The sequence below is a fragment of the Cricetulus griseus genome, assembly GCF_003668045.3.
Source record: "Cricetulus griseus strain 17A/GY chromosome 1 unlocalized genomic scaffold, alternate assembly CriGri-PICRH-1.0 chr1_0, whole genome shotgun sequence".
NCBI lineage: Eukaryota > Metazoa > Chordata > Mammalia > Rodentia > Cricetidae > Cricetulus > Cricetulus griseus.
Genome location: NW_023276806.1, coordinates 182755435 through 182775904, shown reverse-complemented (window position 1 = coordinate 182775904; position 20470 = coordinate 182755435). Strand labels below are relative to the sequence as shown.

The 20470-nt window shown below is 39.9% G+C and overlaps 1 pseudogene; it reads left to right on the top strand.

The window, feature by feature from the left end:
• Nucleotides 1-2094: 2094 nt before the first annotated feature.
• On the top strand, nt 2095-3068 carry LOC113832828 (annotated as a pseudogene).
• Nucleotides 3069-20470: the final 17402 nt, after the last annotated feature.

The following is a 20470-nucleotide window of genomic DNA, read 5'->3' as shown; positions in this document are numbered from 1 at the left end:
TTAGATAATCTAGTTTAGATAACTGTGCTTCTAGTATAGGTTTAAAGAAAAATCAGGCACTAGGGAAGTGTCCAGAGATCTACAAGGATGATACCACTTAACCATTTAAGCAACAGTAGAGAGGCTGCCTTAAATGTCCTCCCCTGATAAGGAGATTGATGACATAAGAAAGTGTTCAACATCCTTAGCAATCAGAGATATGCAAATCAAAACAAAAATGAGATACCATCTTACTCCTGTCAGAATGGCCAAAATCAAAAACACCAATGACAGTTTATGCTGGAGAGGATGTGGAGAAAGGGGAACATTGCTTTATTGCTGCTGGAAGTGCCAACTTGTACAGTTACTTTGGAAATCATTATGGTGATTCCTCAGGAAAATGGGAATCAATCTAACACAAGATCCAGCAATTCCAGTCTTAGCCAGATAGTGAAAATAAGCACATTCATACAATAAGGAAATCTGTTCAAGGTTGTTCATAGCAACAATATTTGTAATAACCAGAACGTGGAAGAAGCCTAGATGCCCCTCAGCTGAAGAATGGATAGAGAAAAATGTGGTACATTTACACAATGGAGGGCTACTCAGCAGGGTGGGGTGTGGATGATGGAATCTTGAAATTTGCAGGAAAATGTATGGAACTAAAAGAAGCCATTTTTAGGTAATTTTAGGTCCACAAAAAGAGGACCATGGTATTGTCGCGTCTATCTTGACCAGCGAGAGAAACACGACCACGACTCTTCTTCAAGCAGTTTATTCAGGAATCTTGTACATTAGTTTCTCCTCTCTCCCAGCCCCTGAAAGCCCTTAAGTAGATGCTCAGTGCCCAATCAGCTCATGCCATCTGGCAATCCCGGATAGGCCACAGAAGGAGGAAGCGTGCCAGATGACTTAAGCTCTTCCCAATAAGGCTTGTTTACAGAAAACTCAGCCACAAGGGAAATGTCTGGAGATCTACAAAAATGATACTAGTGAACAATCTAAGCAACAGAGGAGAGGCTACCTTAAATGCCCTCCCTTGATAATGAGATTGATGACCGACTGATATACCACCTTATAGCCCTCATCCAGCAGGTGGTGGAAGTAGAAGCAGACACCCCACAACTAATCACTGAAGTGAACAGGAATCCAGATGCATAGAAGGACGAGTGAAGCACAAAGTGGTCTGTCCAGACCAGGCTGGTGAACCCCACAGAAACAGCTGACCTGAACATTGGGGAACATTTGCTCCCCAGAATGATAGCTGGATACCAGATTTAGGTATCCAGATGCAGGTTCCAGACACAGGAATAAGGGTTTAAGTGAGGAAACCTCAGAAATCTACAGGACCCCCTGTACTACATCAGTGCTTATCCCTAGCATAGGAATGGACTTTGGGAGCCCATTCCATATAGAGGGATACTCCTTGTGCCAAGACACATGGGGATGGGCCTAGGCCCTATCCCAAAGAATACAATAGACTCTGATGACACCTATAGAAGACCTCACCATCCAGGGGAAGCAGAAGGGATATGTGATAGGTAGTGTTTTAGTTGGGAGGGGGAGGGCTTGTAGGGGAGGACAAGAGGGAGAGGGAACTGGGCTTGTCATGTAAAACAATCTTGTTTCTAATTTAAATATAAAAATCTGAAAAAAAGAAAATCAAAAAAATAAAGAAAGAAAACACTAAAAGAAAATGCACTAACAATATTAATTTGGTTCCTAATCGTGTACCCAGCATTTGTATTTCCAGCATCCCCTCATTCCATGTTTTCTTTATTGTTTCTAATTCTGCCTTCAAACTGTGAACTGTTTGAATTTTTTCCTTCACTTATTTGGTTCTTTTTTCTTGGCTTTCTTTAGATTGTTTAAGACATTTGTTTATTTTTGAATTTTTTGGTTTCTCTTTTCCTCCATTTTATGTAATTTTTTGCTTGTTTTTTCTTGTATTTCTTTAAGGGAGTTTCTTGCTTCCTCCTTAATGGTGTCTATCATCTTCATAAGATAAATTTTTTGTTTTGTTTTTCGAGACAGGGTTTCTCTGTGTAGCTTTGAGGCCTATACTGGCACTCACTCTGGAGACCAGGCTGGCCTTGAACTAACAGGCAGGGGGTGATGGGGAGGTTGGAGGCAGAGGGCAGAGGGCAGAGGGCAGAGTGGGTACAAGGGTCCTGGGCAGTTCCAAGAGACTTTTTCTACCACCCAGAGACACAACCATATTTCTTTGACCATGACCCAGACATCTTCTGCCACATCCTCAATTTCTACCACACAGGGAAGCTTCACTATCCCTGTCATGAGTGCATCTCTGCTTATGATGAAGAATTGGCCTTCTTTGCCCTCATCCCAGAAATTAGTGGCAACTGCTTTTATGAGGTGTACAAAGACCTCAGGTGGCAGAATGAAGAGTGGCTGCAGGGTGATGCATACACTGACAACACAGGAGAGAGTGCACTGCTCAACATGACTCCTAGGCAGAAGGTCTGGTGGGCCTTTGAGAACTCTCACTCTAGCACCACGATCCTGGAGTTCTGCTATGTGACTGGGTTCTTCATTGCAATCTCAGTCATCACAAATGTGGTAGAAACAGTTCCATGAGGGTCTAGCCCAGGCCCCATAAAAGAGCTGCCTTGTAGGGAATGGTACACAGTAGCCTTCTTTTGCTTGAATAATGCCTGTGTCTTGATTTTCACCTTTGAGTACTTATAACACCTAGCCACAACACCTAGCCATTATCATTTTGTGCTCAGTGATATGAGTATCATTGATGTGGTGGCGATCCTGCCTGAATACATTGGGCTGGACATGACAGATAATGAGGATGTCAGTGGAGCCTTTTTCACCCTCTCGGTCTTTTGAGTCTTCAGGATCTTTAAGTTTTTCTGGCATTCTCAAGGCCTGCATATCCTGCTGTGCACATCAAAGAACTGCACCACAGGATTGGGCTTCAAGCTCTTTTTGCTCACTGTGGCTATCACCAGTTTTGCTACTGTCATGTTTTACAAACAAAAGCAGTTTGCAGCAAGCAAGTTCACCTTCATCCCTGCAGCCTTCTGGACACCATCATCACCAGGATAACACAGGGTTAGGTGCCATTGTAAGAAATGGGATGGAGATTGGACATGGGTGGGTTGATTGTGAGTCTTGGGGTTTCCTGATACTTGAGAGTGGCTACATTTTTCTTTCAATGGATTTATGAAAGCACTAGTAATTTGGGAAAATTATGTGGATCAGTGCAATGGGCATGCCCAAAAGATAGAAAGTACCAGGGAGTTGCAGGCAAATAATAAGTTTTAATACCAAAAAGTGACAAGTAAAAGATTAACAGACTAATTAATAGCGACAGATGGCCTGTGTTTTCAACCTAAGAACCCTATCTTATTTTACATAATTATAAAATTGTAGATATGATTATCAAAATAGTTTATATATTATTGTATATATTATATGTAATACATTATATATATTAATATATCAGTAGGTTATCATTTTCATTTTCATTATGGCTAATAGGTTATATATAGAATATTAGACCTGAAAGTGGTCAACTATACAAAATGTAATGTTTGAAAATCTAGGTTAGGGCCACCTGAGGCCTGGGACTGTGACTGTGGAGCCCATCCTGTTGGTATCCAGCTCACCCAGAGACTGCCAGGGTCCTAGTCCCCATCTCCAACCATGGGATGAGGTAAAGTTGGGCTTCTTTCTGGCCTGCCTTCCTCTGCCCTGCTCGGGAGATATGTGAGGCCTGGGAACTGTGCTCTGCAGATCCCATCAGAACAGGATCCAGCCCACCCAGAGAGTGCCAAGGCCCCAGTACCAGTCCTGCTTCCACCCACTGGAAGAGGAGAGACATCAGAGTATTAGACATGTTTACACCAACTGGAAGGGAAACTCGGTCCTGTACAGAGCAGGAGAGGAAGAGACAGCTTCTATACCACCAGAAGAGGGAATGGGAAGAAGACAATATAAAAACACATTCAACAACAGAAAAGCTAATATGACACCGCCTGAGGTCTAAGAACTCTACACCAGCAAGATTTGAAAATCCCAATGCAGATGAAGCAGAAGAGAATGACCTTCAAAACAACTTCATGAAAATGATAGAGGCCCTCAATGAGTAAATGAAAAAATTTCTTTAAGAAATGTAAAAAAATAAAAACCCAAAATTCAATAAATCAACAAATCGCTTAAGGAAACAGTTCAAGACCTGAAAACTGAAATAGAGACAATAAAGAAAACAAAAACTGAGAGAATTTTGGTAATAGAAAAGTTGGGTAACCAATCAGGAACTACAGATGCAAGCATAACCAACAGAATACAAGAGATGGAAGACAGAATCTCAGGAGTTGAAGCCACACTAGGAGAAATAGATTCATAAAACAAAGAAAATCTTAAGTACAACACATCCCTAAGACAAAGTATCCAGGAAATATGGGACACCATGAAAAGACTAAATATAAGTATAATAGGTATAGATCAAGGTGAAGAAACCCAACCCAAAGGTTCAGAAAACATACTCGACAAAATCTTAGAACAAAACTTTCCCATCCTAAAGAAAGACATGCCAATGAAACTAAAAGAAAACTACAGAACACCAAATAGAGTGGACCACAAAGAATGATCTCCTTGCCATATAATAATCAAAACATCAAACATACAGAATAAAGAATATTCAGAGCAACAACGGAAAAGTGTCAAGTAACATGTGAAGGCAAACCTATGAGAATTACACCTGACTTCTCCATGGAAACTCTGAAGCCAGAAGGTCCTGGATAGCTATTCTACTGGCACTAAGAAACCATGATTGTCAGCCCACACTACTATGCCAAACAAAGCTTTCAATCACTATAGGTGGAGAAAACAAGATATTCCATGACAAAACCAGATTTAAACTATACATATCCACCAATCCAGCACTACAGAAAGTTCTGGAAAGAAAACTACAACCCAAGGAAATTAACTAAAACCAGAAAAACATAGACAATTACAGTGAGACAACACATAGTCTGTAAGGTTAAGACATCTTTATTCAGATAAAGACCAGGAAATGCAAGCCAGAGCATGCCAGGGACAGCAAGGCAAGCCAGCCAGAGAGAAGGCTCCCATGTGTCTTAAAAAACTATCATGAATCATCCTGACCTCACCTTGACCACACCCTGACAGGTATGATCAGGCACACCCATCGACAGCCCTTAGGAGGCATGGTTACAGTGTCTCACTACACACAATTGATAATCCCACTTTGCCAAGGGCCAAAAGAAAAATGGGGTGGAAATCCACACACAATTCCACCACCACCACCAAATTCAAAACAAATAAAAATGAGCAATCAGTGGTCATTAATATCCCTCAATGGTAGTGGTCTCAACTTGCCAATAAAAGACACAGGCTAGCAGAAAGAATGAGAAGACAGAATCCATCCTTCTGCTGCATACAAGAAACATACCTCAACTTAAAAGAGTAAAGGGGTAGGAAAAGATTTCAGAATCAAATGCTCCCAAGAAACAAGCAGGGGTAGCAATCCTAATATCTTACAAATGAGATTTAAACTAAAATCAATGAAAAGAGATGAAGGAGGTCATTTACTACTCATCACAGGAGAAATCCATAAGGATGAGTCTCAATTCTGAACATTAATGCCCCAAATACAAAGGCATCCACGTTCATAAAACATACATTACTAAAACTCAATTCACGCATAAAAACTCATACACTTAGGGTGGGAGACTTCAACACCCCACTCTCACCACTACACAGGACCAACAGACAGAAATGTAACAAAGAAACAAAGGAACTAATAGAAGTTATGACCCAATTGATTTTAAAAGACATCTACAGAACATTTCATTCAAACACAAAAGAATATACCTTCTTCTCAGCACCACATGGAACCTTCTCTAAACTCGACCACAACTGGGCAACATAGCAAACCTCAACAGATAAAAAAAATTAAAATAACCCCCTGTATCATGTCATACCACCATGCTTTAAAGTTTGAGTTCAACAACAATAATAATAGCAGAAAACCTACAAACTCATAGAAACTGAATAATGCCCAATTGTACCATACCTGGGTCAAGGAAGAAACAAAAAAAAAGAAATTAAAGATTTCCTAGAATGCAATGAGAATGTGGACACAACATACCCAAACTTATGGGACACTTTGAAAGCAGTGCAAAGAGGAAAGTTTATAGCACTAAGTGTCCACATGAAGAAACTGGAGAATAATCACCCTAGTGAATTAACAGCACAACTGAAATCTCTAGAACACAAAGGAGCCAGTGAACCCAGGAGCAGTAGGCACCAGGAAATAATCAAATTATGGGTTGAAATCAATAACTGGAAACTAGGAAAACAATACAAAGAATCAATATAACGAAAAGTTGGTTCTTCCAAAAATCAACAAGATTGATAAACACTTACCCAAACTTACCAAATGGCAGAGAGTGAACATGCAAATTAATAAAATCAGAAATGAAAAGGGGGACATAACAACAAACACTGAGGAAATCCAGAGAATCATCAGGTCATATTTTGAAACCTGTATTCCTCAAAATTTGAAAATGGAGAGGAAATGGACAATTTTCTGGATAGATTTCACTTGCCAAAACTAAATTAAGAAAAGATAAACAATTTAAATAGACCTATAACACCTAATGAAATACAAGCAGTCATCAAAAGTCTCCCAACCAAAAAAAAGCCCAGAGTCAGATGGCTTCAGTCCAGAATTCTAAAAGAAATTCAAGGAACAGCTAATACCAATTCTCCTCAAAGTATTCCATACAATAGAAGCAGAATGGTCATTGCCAAACTTTTTACAAGGCTACAATTACCTTGGTCTGAAAGAGAAATACAGATCAATATACAGTAAACCAACAGCCAACATCAAACTAAATGGAGAGAAACTCCATACCTCTACAATATTGTCCTTGAAGTTCTAGCTAGAGCAATAAGAAAAAAAAGGAGATAAAAGGAATACAAATCAAAAAGGAAGAATTCAAACTTTCACTATTTGCAGATGATATGATAGTCTACATAAGTGACCCAAAAATCTCTACCTGGGAACTCCTTCAGCTGATAAACACCTTCAGGAAAATGGTAGGATACAAGATTAACTCAAAAAAACTGTAGTCCTAGAGTATACCAATATTACATTCATGGAGAAAGAAATCAGAGAAACATTCCAATCAAAATCCCAGCACAATTTTTCACAGACCTTGAAAAAACAATTCTCAACATTATATGAAAAAAAAAAGACCCAGGATAGCCAAAACAACCCTGTACAATAAAGGAACTTCCGGAGGCATCACCATCCCTGACTTCAAGTTCTATTACCAGCTATAGTCCTGAAAACAGCTTCGTATTTGTACAAAAATAGACATGTAGACCAATGAATTGAGTTGAAAATCCTGATATTGGCCCACACACCTATGAACATCTGACTTTTGACAAAGAAGCTAAAGCTATACAATGGAATAAAGAAAGCATCTTCAACAAATGGTACTGCAAAATTGGATGCTGGCATGAGGAAGACTGCAGCTAGATCCATGCCTATTGCCATGCACAAAACTTAAGTCCAAATGGATCAAAGACCTCAACATAAATCCAGCCACACTAAACTTACTAGAAGCTAAAGTAGAAAATACCCTTGAACAAATTGGTACAGCAGACAGCTTCCTGAACGTTACACCAGTAGCACAGACACTGAGTTCAACAATAAATGGGACCTCCTGAAACTGAGAAGCTTCTGTAAGGCAAAGGACACCATCAACAAGACAAAATGGCAGCCCACAGATTGCAAAAAGATATTCACCAACCCCACATCTGACAGAGGGCTGATCTCCAAAATTTACAAAAAACTCAAGAAGTTAGTCTCCAAAACACCAAATAATCCATTTAAAAAGTGGAGTACATAAATAAATAGATAATTCTCAATAGAGAAATCTAAAATGGCTGAAAGACACATAAAAATGTGTTCAATATCTTTAGCCATCAGAGAAATGCAAATCAAAACAACACTGAGATACCATCTCACTCATGTCAAAATGGCTAAAATAAAAATCACCACTGGGCAGGGATGGTGCATGCCTTTAATGCCAGCACTCGGGAGGAAGAGGCAGGTGGATCTCTGTGAGTTTGAGGCCAGCTTGGTCTACAAGAGCTAGTTCCAGAAAAGCTTCCAAAGCCACAGGGATACCCTGTCTCAATAAACCAAAAAAAAAAAAAAAGACAAATCACCAATGACTGTTCATACTGGAGAGGTTGTGGAGAAAGGGGAACACTCCTTCACTGCTGGTAGGAGTGCCAACTTGTACAACCACTTTGGAAATCTGTATGACAACTCCTCAAGAAAATGGGAATCACTCTTCCATAAGATCCAGCAATTTCACTCCTAGGCATATACCCAAAAGAAGCATATTCATACAACAAGACATCTGTTCAACAATGTTCATAACAGCATTGTTTGTAATAGCCAGAAACTGGAGACAACCTGGATGTCCCTCAACTGAAGAATGGATAGAGAAAATGTGGTACATCTCACAATGGAGGACTACTCAGCGAGGGGGGGGGCGATGGAATCTTGAAAATCAAAGGCAAATGGATGGAACTAGAAGAAACCATTCTGATCGAGCTAACCCAATCACAAAATGACAAATGTGGTATGTTCTCACTCATATTTGGATTCTAGACATAGAGGAAAGGATTACCAGTCTACAACCCACACTGGCAGAGAAGATAAGAAACACAGAAAAGTCTAAGAGAGACATACATGGTCCCTCTGAGAAGGGGAAAGGGACAAAACCTCCTGAGGAAATTGACAGCATGGGGTGAGGAGAGAGTGAGCTAGGAGAATGAGAAGGGGATAAGAGGAGGGATGAGGAGGATGGGAGGGAGCAGGAAGGTTGAATTGGGTGAAGAACAGAAGACAGAAAGATAATAGATACCATAATAGAGGGAGACATTATAGGTTTAAAGAGAAATCACGCCTTAGGGAAATGTCTGGGCATCTACAAAGATGACACAAACTAATGATCTAAGCAACAGAGGAGGAGCTACCTTAAATGCCCTCCCCTGAAAATGAGATTGATGATTAACTTATATGCCATCCTATAGCCTTCATCCAGCAGCTGATGGAAGTAAAGCAGACACCCACAGCTAAACACTGAACTGAACAGGAATCCAGTTGCAAAGGAGGAGGAGTGATGAGCAATGTGGTCCAGACCAGGCTGGTGAAACCAACAGAAACAATTGACCTGAACAATGGGGAACTCTTGGTACCCAGACTGATAGCTGGGAAACCAACATGGGATTGATCCAGACCCTATGAATGTTGGTGTCAGTGAGAAGAAGTCAAAAAATCTATAGGGCCCCTTTTAGTAGTTCAATACTTATCCCTAGCATAGGAATGGACATTGGGAGCCCATGGTCCATAGAGGAATACTCCCTGAGCATAGACACATGGGATGGGCCTAGATCCTATCCCAAAGGATGTGACACTCTTTGAATATCCCCCACATGAAAGGTCTCACTCTCCCGAGGGATCAGAAAGAGTATGGGATAGGTAAGGTGTTAGTTGCTGGGATCAGATGAGGATGGGGGGAGAGGGAACTGTAATTGACATGTAAAACAATTTTCTTTCTAATTCACATAAAAAAACAAAAATAAATACACTAAGAAATGATAGGCTGGGGTCTATAGACAGAAAAGCCTGTTGAAATTTAAGTCACCAGAAGCAAACATCAAGATTATCTTGGCCAGTACTTCCCCCCATTTGGAATCAACATAATAAAAATGGCAATCTTACCTTAAATCAATCTACAGCTTCAATGCAACATAATTCTTCCCAGACTTTTAAAGAACAATTCTCAATTTCATATGGATAAACAAAAAACCCAGAACAGCTAAAACAATCCTGTACAAGAAAGGAAGCATCCCTAACTTCAACCTTTACTATAGAGCTATAGTAATGAAAACAGCCTGGTATTGGCATAAAAACAGACACATAGACAGATGGAATTGAATGGAAGACCCAGACATTAATCCACACACCTATGAACACCTGATTTTTGACAAAGAAGCTACAGTTATACAATAGAAAAAGGAAAGCATCTTTAACAAATGGTATCAGAATAACTGGATGTCTCCCTTTCCTTTCTAGTTCTGGATTGAGATTATTCCCCTTTTAAGTAGGAAAGAATCACTATTGTGTTGCTGATATTCAAAATAACTATTGTGAGCCATTCCATTCTGATCATCTCCTAGTGCCAGGAGATGTCTGTTTTGTTCAGTGTATGTTCTTTTGTATCAATTTCTGTTATTGTAATTAGGTGTGTACCTCCCTTACTCTCTAGTCAGAGTGAAAATTTTTGTCTCAGAGTAATATTTTAGTTGGAAAAAAGCTTTCTCCATGTATTTGATTCTTTTTTTTTTGACACAGGGTTTCTCTGTGTAGCTTTGGAGCCTATCCTGGCACTCGCTCTGGAGATCAGGCTGGCCTCGAACTCACAGAGATCTGCCTGACACCACTGCCCGGCATATTTTATTCTTTCTCTTATTCAGTTGTTCTCTACTTCTAAAACAGTCCTTGGCTACTATTACGGATTTTCTTTAATTGCTTTTTGTGTTTTGTGTTGATCACCCCTTTCTAACTTATGTCTATTGGATATATTCTAATATGTCTATTATGTCAAAAAATGACATAAGACTCTAAACTGTATTTCCTAAAATGTCTATAGCTTTGCTTCCAACATTTTCTTTTCTTTTTGATTGATAATATATTAATCTTTCATACACTATATCACAAGCACTGTTCTCTTCCCTCCAATAGCTGCCCAGTGTTGGGGACACTACAACCATGCCTACGAGGGGCTGGCTACAGGTGTGCCTGCTCATGCCTGAGAGGGCATTTCAGGGTGATGTAGGGAAGGTTTAAGAGTGAGGGGCACACATGGCAGGAACCCTTCTTTCATTTCATCTTCAGCTTACTGTACTTACTACTGCCCTGCCGGTTGGCTAGTTTGCTCTGTAAGTAAGGCTTTTCCCTATTAAATTCCCTTTATTCTTTCCTGGCTCTGTACTGGTAATTTCCACATTATCTGGTTGTCAGAAGCAGGATCTTGTAAACGTAGGCCCCATTTGGGAGTGCTTCGAGGGTTCTACCAGGATGGCAGACTAGCTGTCTGGGGAAGCATTCCATCTCCACAGGTGCTCCTAGCTCACAGCCTACCCACCTAGCCACAAAAGCATGTTCCTGCTGCCACTGAGCTCAGAACAGTCTGCTCAGTTGGGAGAGTTCTACAGACCTCCTCACAGTTGTAACACTGGCCCAGAATGCGGCTTCCCTGCACCCGGAGGCCTCCTGCCCTTCTAGTGCTCTGGGGCCTGCACAGGCCTTGAGCCAAGTTGGCCTTGGTTCTCAGCATGATACTTGGCTTCCCTCGGCGGTGGTGGCCCTAAAGCTGAGCCTGTCTCAGTGGTTGCAGCCGCAAGGCCATATACACTCTCAGCTAATTGCAGCTGCCTGTGTGACCTCAACCTGCGGCTGCTGCCAAAAGCTGCTGAATGCCTGCATTACCTGCTGGTCAAACATAGTTACTGCATGTGGAGTAGGAACCAACAGGTAAAATCATGGCAGAATATTTATTATTTAATTCAACTAGTAATATCTTTGCTTCTTATGTGAATTCATTCAATGTTTGAGGAGGTTGCTGATCTGCCAATTACCTGCCTGTATTTAGCAGCAGCAGTTAGTGTCCTGGCACAAATAATATGACTAGCCAGATCTCTCAGAAACAGGGACAAAGATAACCTCATCATCTGCTTGTAGGAAATAACAGCTTTATGCAATGACGTTTTGGAGAACAGATTGGGTCATGCCACATTTGTGTAGCACGTGGAACAGAAGTTGGATGATAAGCTTTACTCTAGGTTTAATACGCTAAAGGCAGAGCTGTCTGTTACCCAAGATGAGATGCAGCTTATATATTATAAGATAAACACAGAGAGATGCTCCATGTCTGAGGCATTAGAGGCTAGACTGTCAGAGGACCGTGAGGAACTAAAGAATATCTGTAGCCAACTAGAAACTCTGATAGGCTGTGTGTCCCAGAAATTAGATGAAAAGATACAAAATACCCAAGATATGGTTGAAGAACTGGATAATGCCATTCAAATAATTGTGGAAGCATTTAAGGCAGCAGATCACAGGAAGCTGCAATTGGAAGATAATTTACACAACAGGGCTTACAGATTAGATAGGTCCATTTGGTCGATTGTTGAGGCCTCCACCTCAACAAATCAGGACCTCCAGTCTAGTCTCCGATATTTTGAAGGCAATTTCCATGCATCCAGATGCTGTCTAAGGACGAGCATATTAAAGACCTAGAAAAAGTGTAGAGGAACAGTTAGAGCAATATATGGATTCACTAAAATGCTTGGAATCCTTTATGATGCAGGAAATTGAAACTTTTCATGAGGATATTATTACTAGGCTTAAAGATCATTGGGATGCCGCAGAGGCAGAATCACTCCAATCCGAGGCACCTACTTCACACAGGTATCAATACTACTCTTCTAGGTTGTTATGCATACACCATTAGTGTTCCCAGCAAACATGGTAGAAAAGCCACCTTCTAAGAAACATCCTCAGGGACAGATGGCTTATGTATGGCAACATATATAGCTGAAGGTTCTTAAGAATATTTAAGAATTGGTTGTCACATCTAGTCTTCATAGCCCATACATAAAACAGCTATTACATTTGTGGGCAACCTTTAACAGGGTGACACTCATGGACTGGGAAAAATTGGTGGCAGTTGTCCTTGAGAATTCATGCCAAATCTAGTGGAGAGAATCAGCAAAGCTCCTTGAGAGTCAAAGCATAAAGGACGGTTATGAACCCCCCATAGATGGTATTTATGCTAACCCACAAGCTCAGGCTGCATATGACAACCATATACTGTCCCTATGCAGGAAAGCAACATTAAATACCTGGGATAAGGTTCGTGAGCCAGGAGCATGCCTAGAAGCTTATACCAGAATAGAACAGGGACCCACAGGTCAGTTCTAGGACTTTTTACAAAGTTTAACTAGGGCAGTAGAATTACAGGTAACAGATCTGGAAACAAGACAATCAATTATATATACAATAGCTTATGAAAATGCAAACCCAATATACAAAAGAATGTTTTTGCCTTTAAAGATCAGATCAGCTCCACTAAAAGAATGGGTTTTGCATGCAGCCAACATTGACTATAATGTACAAGATACTGGACCTGGGTAGAAGAAACCTTCCCTAAAAGTTTAAAAAGAACACAGGTGATTCAAGAAATAAACAAATCTCTTAAAGAATCTAAAGAAACACAAGAAAAAACAACCAAACAAGTGAAGGAAGCTCTTGAAACAGTTCAAAGCATGAAAGCTGAAATAGACACAATAAAGAAAACACAGAATGAGGCGATGCTGGAAATAGAAAGCCTGGATAAACAATCAGGAACTAAAGACGTGAGTATAACTAATAAAATCCAAGATATGAAAGAGAGAATCTCAGCTATTGAATACTTGCTAGAGGATATACATTCATCAACCAAAGAAAACATCAAGTCCAACAAATCACTAAGACAAAATATCCAGGAAATAAGGACACTGTAAAAAGACCAAACCTAAAAATAATAGTTATAGAAGGTGAAGAGAAACTGCTCAAAGGTACAGAAACTATATTCAACAAAATCAGAGAAGAAAACCTCCCCAACCTACAGAAGGATATGCCTATGAAAGTACAAGAAGCTTACAGGACACCAAACAGACTGGACCACAAAAAGAAGTACGCCCGACACATAATAATCAAAACACTAAATCTACAGAATAAAGAGAAAATATTTAGACCAGCAAAGGAAAAAGGCCAAGTAACATATAAAGACAAACCAATCAGAATCACACACCACTTCTCTATGGAAACTCTGAAAGACAAAAAGTCTTGGAGAGATACACTACAAGCACTAAGGGAGCATGGATGTCAACCCAGACTACAGTACCCAGCAAAACTTTCAATCACTATAGATGGAGAAAACAAGATATTCCATGACAAAAACAGATTTAAACAATACATATCCACAAGTCCAGCATTACAGAATGTTCTGGAAAGAAAACTCCAACCCAACGAACATAACTACACTCACAAAAACACAGGCAATAGATAATCTAATTTAACCAAACACAAAAAGAAAGAGGAGGGCAAAATTCACACACAATGACACCACCAACAGTAAATCAAAAACAAACAAGAAGAAAGAAACAAGGGACATTAATATCCCTAAATGTCAATGGTCTCAACTTACACATAAAAACATATAGGTTAACAGAATGGATATGGAGACAGAAACCTTGCTTCTGCTGTTTATAAGAAACACACCTGACCTTCAAAGGCAGGCGTTACCTCAGAGTAAAAAGATGGGAAAAGATTTTCCAATCAAATGGGCTCAAGAAACAAGCTGGTGTAGCAATCCTAATATCTAACAATTTAGACTTCAAACTAAAATCAATCAAGGAGATGAAGAAGGGCATTTCATACTCATCACAGGAAAAGTCCATCAAGATGAAATCTCAATCCAGAACATCTCTGCCCCAAATACGAAGGCACCCACATTTGAAAAAGAAACATTACTAAAGCTCAAACCACACATAAAACCACACACACTTATATTAGGAGAATTCAACACCTCCCTTACACCACTAACAGGACTAACAGAAAGAAACTTAACAAAGAAACAAAGGATCTGACAGAAGTTATGACCCAACTTTGTTTAACAGGTATTTATAGAACAATTCATCCAAACACAAAAGAATATACCTTCTTCTCAGCGCCATAGGGAACCTTCTCTAAAATTGTCCACATAATTGGCAGCAAAGCAAACCTCCACAATTACAAAAAAACGGAAATAACCCCCTGTATCTTATCAGATCATCATTCATTAAAGCTAGAATTCAACAGCAATACGAAATGCAGAAAACCTACATACTAGTGGAAAATGAATAACACCCAATTGCACCATTCCTGGGTTGAGGAAGAAATAAAAAAAAAAAGAAATTAAACACTTCCTAGAAATTAATGAGAATGTTGACACAACATACCCAAACTTATGCAACACTCTGAAAGCAGTGCTAAGAGGAAAGTTAATAGCACTAAGTGCCCACATGAAGAAAGTGGAGAAAAGTCACATTAGAGAATTGACAGAACAACTGAAAAGTTTAGAGTAAAAAAAGCAAACTCAACAAGGAGGAGTAGATGCCAGGAAATAATAAACCTGAGGGCCAAAATCAATAAAGTAGAAACTAGGAAATCAGTACAAAGAATCAATGAAACAATGAGTTGGTTTTTAAGAAGATCAACAAGATAGACAAACCTCTATCCAAATTATCAAAAAGGCAGAGAGAGAGAACATGCTAATTAGCAAAATCAGAAATGAAAAGAAGGATACAACAATTATACTGAGGAAATCCAGAGAATCTTCAGGTCATACTTTGAAAACCTGTACTTCACAAAATTCAAAAATCTAAAGGAAATGGACATTTTCCTGGATAAATATCACTTATCAAAATTAAATCAAGAACAGAAAAGCAGTTTAAGGTGACCTATAACCCCTACTGAAATAGAAGCAGTCATCAAAAGCCTCTCAACCACAAAAAAGGCCAGGGCCAGATGGCGTCACTTCAGAATTCTACCAGAAATTCAAACAAGAGCTGATATTAACCCACACACCTACGTACTCCTTTTTTTTGACAAAGGTGCTAAATCTATACAATGGAAAACAGACAGCATCTTCAACAAATGGTGCTGGCACAATTGGATTCAGACATGCAGAAGATTGCAGATAGATCCATACATGTCACCATACATGAAGCTTAAGTGCATAAGGATCAAAGATCTCTCCATAAATCCAGACACACTGAATCTTCTAGAAGAGATAGTGTGAAATACCCTTGAACAAATTGGCACAGGAGACTGATTCCTGAGCATCATGCCAGTAGCACAGACACTGAGGTCTGCAATTAATAAATGGGACATCCTGAACCTGAGAAGCTTCTGTAAGGCAAAGGACACACTCAGTAAGACAAAAGGACTGCCCACAGAATAGGAAAAGATCTTCAAAACCCCACATTTGACAGAGGGTTGATTTCCAAATATACAAGGAGCTCAAGAAGCTAGCCACCAAAACACCAATTGATGAAATTAAAAATTGAGTTGCAGAAATAAACAGAGAATTTTCAACAGAGGAATCTGAAATGGTTGAAAGACACTTAAGAAAGTGCTTAAGAGAAATGTAACTCAAAACAACCCTGAGATACCACCTCACACCTGTCAGAAAGGCTAAAATCAAAAATACCAATGACAATCTATGCTGGAGAGGATGTGGAGAAGAAGGAACAATTCTCCATTGCTGGTGGGAGTGTGAACTTGTAAGACAACTCTGGAAATCAGTATGGCAGTTGCTCAGAAAAACGTGAATCAATCTACCTAAAGATCCAGCCATTCCTCTCTTAGGAATGTTCTCAAATAGTCCATATTCTGGATGTCAATGGGGAGGCCCCTTCACTCCTGGGAGCCTCCGAAGGTGGACTGGCATTTTGCCCTCGTGTGTGTGTGGGACTTCGAGAGCCCATCGCACTTGAAGTGATGCACTCTGTCTCTGAACACATGGGGAGGGACCTAGGCCCTGCACAGGAAGATTTGGTAGACTTGGTGGAGCCCCGGTTGGGGGCCCTACCCTGCCTGGGGAGTGGTGGGTGGATGGGTGGGGGGTAGGTTGGAGGTGGGGGAGAAGGAATGGGGGTGAGGGGAGGGAGAGGGAGAGGGGAATTACATGTGAAACAAGCCTGTTCCCTAACTTGAATTAATAATAATAATAATAATAATAATAATAATAATAATAATAATAATAGTGAGTTTTAAGAGCCTTCATCATTTCCAGTTGCTTTCTTTTCCATTCCCCTAATGTTCATTGTTTGGATAAAAATAAATCTGTTTTGCATAAAAAATAGTCCATGTTCATACAACAAGGACATATGTTCAAACATGTTCATAGCAGCACTGTTTGTAATAGCCAGAACCTGTAAGCAACCTAGATGCCCCTCAAATGAAGAATGGATAGAGAAAATGTGGTACATTTGTATAATGGAGTACTACTCAGCAGAAAAAAGCAATGGAATCTTGAAATTGGAAGACAAATGGATGGAACTAGTGAGGTAACCCAGTCACAAAAAGACAAACATATTATGTACTCACTCATATATGAATTTTAGACATAGAGCAATGGTTTACCATCCTATAATCCTTTTCACCAAAGAAACTATAATACATGAAGGATTCTAAGGAAAAAATAGACCACTGGAATGGGAAGTGGCATGAACTCCTGAGCTAATTGGGAGCATGAGGGTAGGGGAGAGGGTGCTGCCACAATAAGAGCAGAAGAGGAGTAGAGGAGAGGAAATGGAGGAGCAGAGATATTGAGTTGGGGGAAGAATAGAGGAGAGAGAGCAGGATGAGAGATATCATATTAGAGGGAGCCACTATAGCTCCTAGAAGAGATCTGGAACTAGGGAGATCTCCAGAGTCCTACAAGGATGACACGATCTGACAATCCAGGCAATGGAGGAGAGGATAACCTAAAAGCCCTTCCCCTAAAATGAGATTGATGACTACTCTTTATGCCATCCTAGAGCCCTCATCCAGTGGCTCATGAAAGCAAAGACAGACATCCAAAGAAATACACTGAGCTGAAATCTGGAATTTAGTTGAAGAGATGGAGGAATGAAGATTGAAGGGGTCTGTACCAGGTTGGAGAAACCCACAGAAGCAGTTGGCCTGAACAAGGGAGAGCACATCAACCGAAAATGCTATCTGGGAGGCCAGTACAAGACTGATCCAGTTCCCTGAACATGGATGCCAATAAGGAGGCCTCTGCACTCCAGGGAGCCTCTGGAATTGGATTAGCATTTTTACCTGGTGTAAGAAGGGACTTTGAGAGCCCATCCCACAAGAAGATATATACTCTGGCCCTGGACACATGGGGCAGGGCCCAGGCCCAGCACAGGAAGATTTAGTGGACTTTGCAGAGCCCCCATTGAGGGCCCTACCCTGCTGGGGAGTGGTGGGAGGATGGGGTGGGTGGGTAGGTTGGGGTGGAGGAGGAGGGATGGGGTAAGGGGAGGGAGAAGGGAAAAGAAAAAAAACAAGGCATGAACTTGGAGCTAAAAAAAGTGATAATGACCTTAAGAGTCCTCTAAGATTATCTGCTGAGCTGGAAAAAGAATTACAACGTGTGGAAAACAGAATATTGGATATACATATAGATTGGATAAATCTTGATTTAGACTGTATTATGGGTATTTTGCCATCCAGAGAATTCCCATCTGGGATTCTGATGCAGAGGGAGGATCCCATATTGGAGTGGATATTTCTGCCACATAAACAGAATAAAAATTATTTCTGATTTGATTCTAAAGGGCAAATTAAGACTCAGTCAACTTTCTGCAAAAGATCCAGCAGAAATCATAGTACCTTTAACTAATGAGGAAATTTCCTCCTTTTAGAAGGATAATGAATATTGGCAAATAGCTCTTACTGACTTTTTGGGAACAATTAGCAACAATTATGCCAAAACTGATAGAATATAAAATAATAAAAAAAAATAAAATAATAAAAAGACAGTCTGGATTCTTCATGCATTGTAAGACAAACTCCCATTTCTGGCATCTACTCTGATGCCAACAAATCAGGTAAGTTAGGTTATAAATCAAGAAAGGTAGTAAATTAGTTCAAAGTCCTTATACATCTGTACAGAAGGCAGAATTACATGCAATTCTCATGGTACTCATGGCTTTTACAGAAACTATTAATATAGTTACTGCTTCTCAATATACGGAGAGAGTCATTTTACAATCGAGACCGCAGAATTCATTCCTGATAATACAGAATTAACTTCACTGTTTATACAATTACAGGAAACAATCAGAAACAGAATTAATCCTATATACATTACACATATCAGATCCCATACAGGTCTGTCAGGCCCACTAGCACAAGGCAATGATGAGATTGATTGTTTATTAAATGGAAGTATGCTAGAAACATCTGAATTTCATAAGAAACATCATGTAAAGATTTGAAAGGACTTCTCCATCACTTGGCAACAAGTCAAGGAGATAGTGAGAAACTGTCCTACTTGTCCCTTTTATAATCAAACTCCAATGCCAGCAGGTTGTAATCCTAAGGGCATTCAGGGAAATTAGGTTTGGCAGATGGGAATTTGGAAATTTGAAATTTGTGCATCATACTATAGACACATTCTCAGGATTTCAATGGGCTACTGCTTGTAACTCTGAAAAAGCTGATTCAGTTATTACATACTTGCTAGAGGTGATGGCAGCTATGGCAATACCTGCATAAATAAAAACTGGCAATGCTTCAGCATATGTCTCCACATTTTGGAAAAGTTTTTCAAATATTATAACATGAAGCATGTCACCGGTATACCACACAATCCTACAGGACAAGCAGTAGTTGAGAGTGCTAATAGAACACTTAAGGAGATGCTCCATAAACAGACTGGAAAAACAACTCCCCCAAACATAGGTTGCTTCATTAACACTAAACTTTCTTATTGCCAATGAGAAAGGACAAACAGCTACAAAAAGACACTTTACTATGGAAAAAACTGCTGACCTGTATCAGCCGGTATATTTCAAAGATGTAGTGACCTCTGTATGGAAACCAGGACATGTGTTGCACTGGGATGTGGGTTTTGAATTTGTTTCCACAGGAGAAGAAAAACTAGATACAATAAAAAAAATTGATCAAGATTCGAGTTGGAAAGGAAAAACCTCTCAATGAGGAGAAATGACAGGTATTATACTAAGGAATATCTCATAAACTCAATGGAAACCTCCCAAAGGTATGGGAAGTGTTTTGCTTTTATCTTCACAGGAAAACCCATCTCCCGAAGTCAAAGGACACTGCATGGGTAGATACTTGAGAAGAGAAGGTTGCTATAACCTTCAACCAAAAGGAACGTGCCATCTGGTTAACTTTACAGCTATTTCTCAGAGAACTCTATTTCTTTTCATTTCCTAGTCCCTTTCAATTAAACCAATGCTGGCTCTAGAGGTGGATTTGGCTTTCCTCCTCTAAAACACAAGCACATTTTAAAACTAAATTTTAGAGTTTCTGTATTATATCTGGAAGCCAATTGATGTAATACAGGACAATAGAAGAATTTGGGGACTGTCTTTGTGTTTTCTTGGCTCTTTATCTCATGGTGTACACTCTCTCATAATTGTTGTTCTCCGATGGTTGCCTTTCCCAGTATGCACACTTACACAAGCAAACATTTCTCTGCTAACATTTAACAATAAACACCTGCCTGACAGCATTCCCTGGATGCCCTGGAAAGAAAATGGGCCACACCTCCTCCACTGCACTGTATCCAACTGC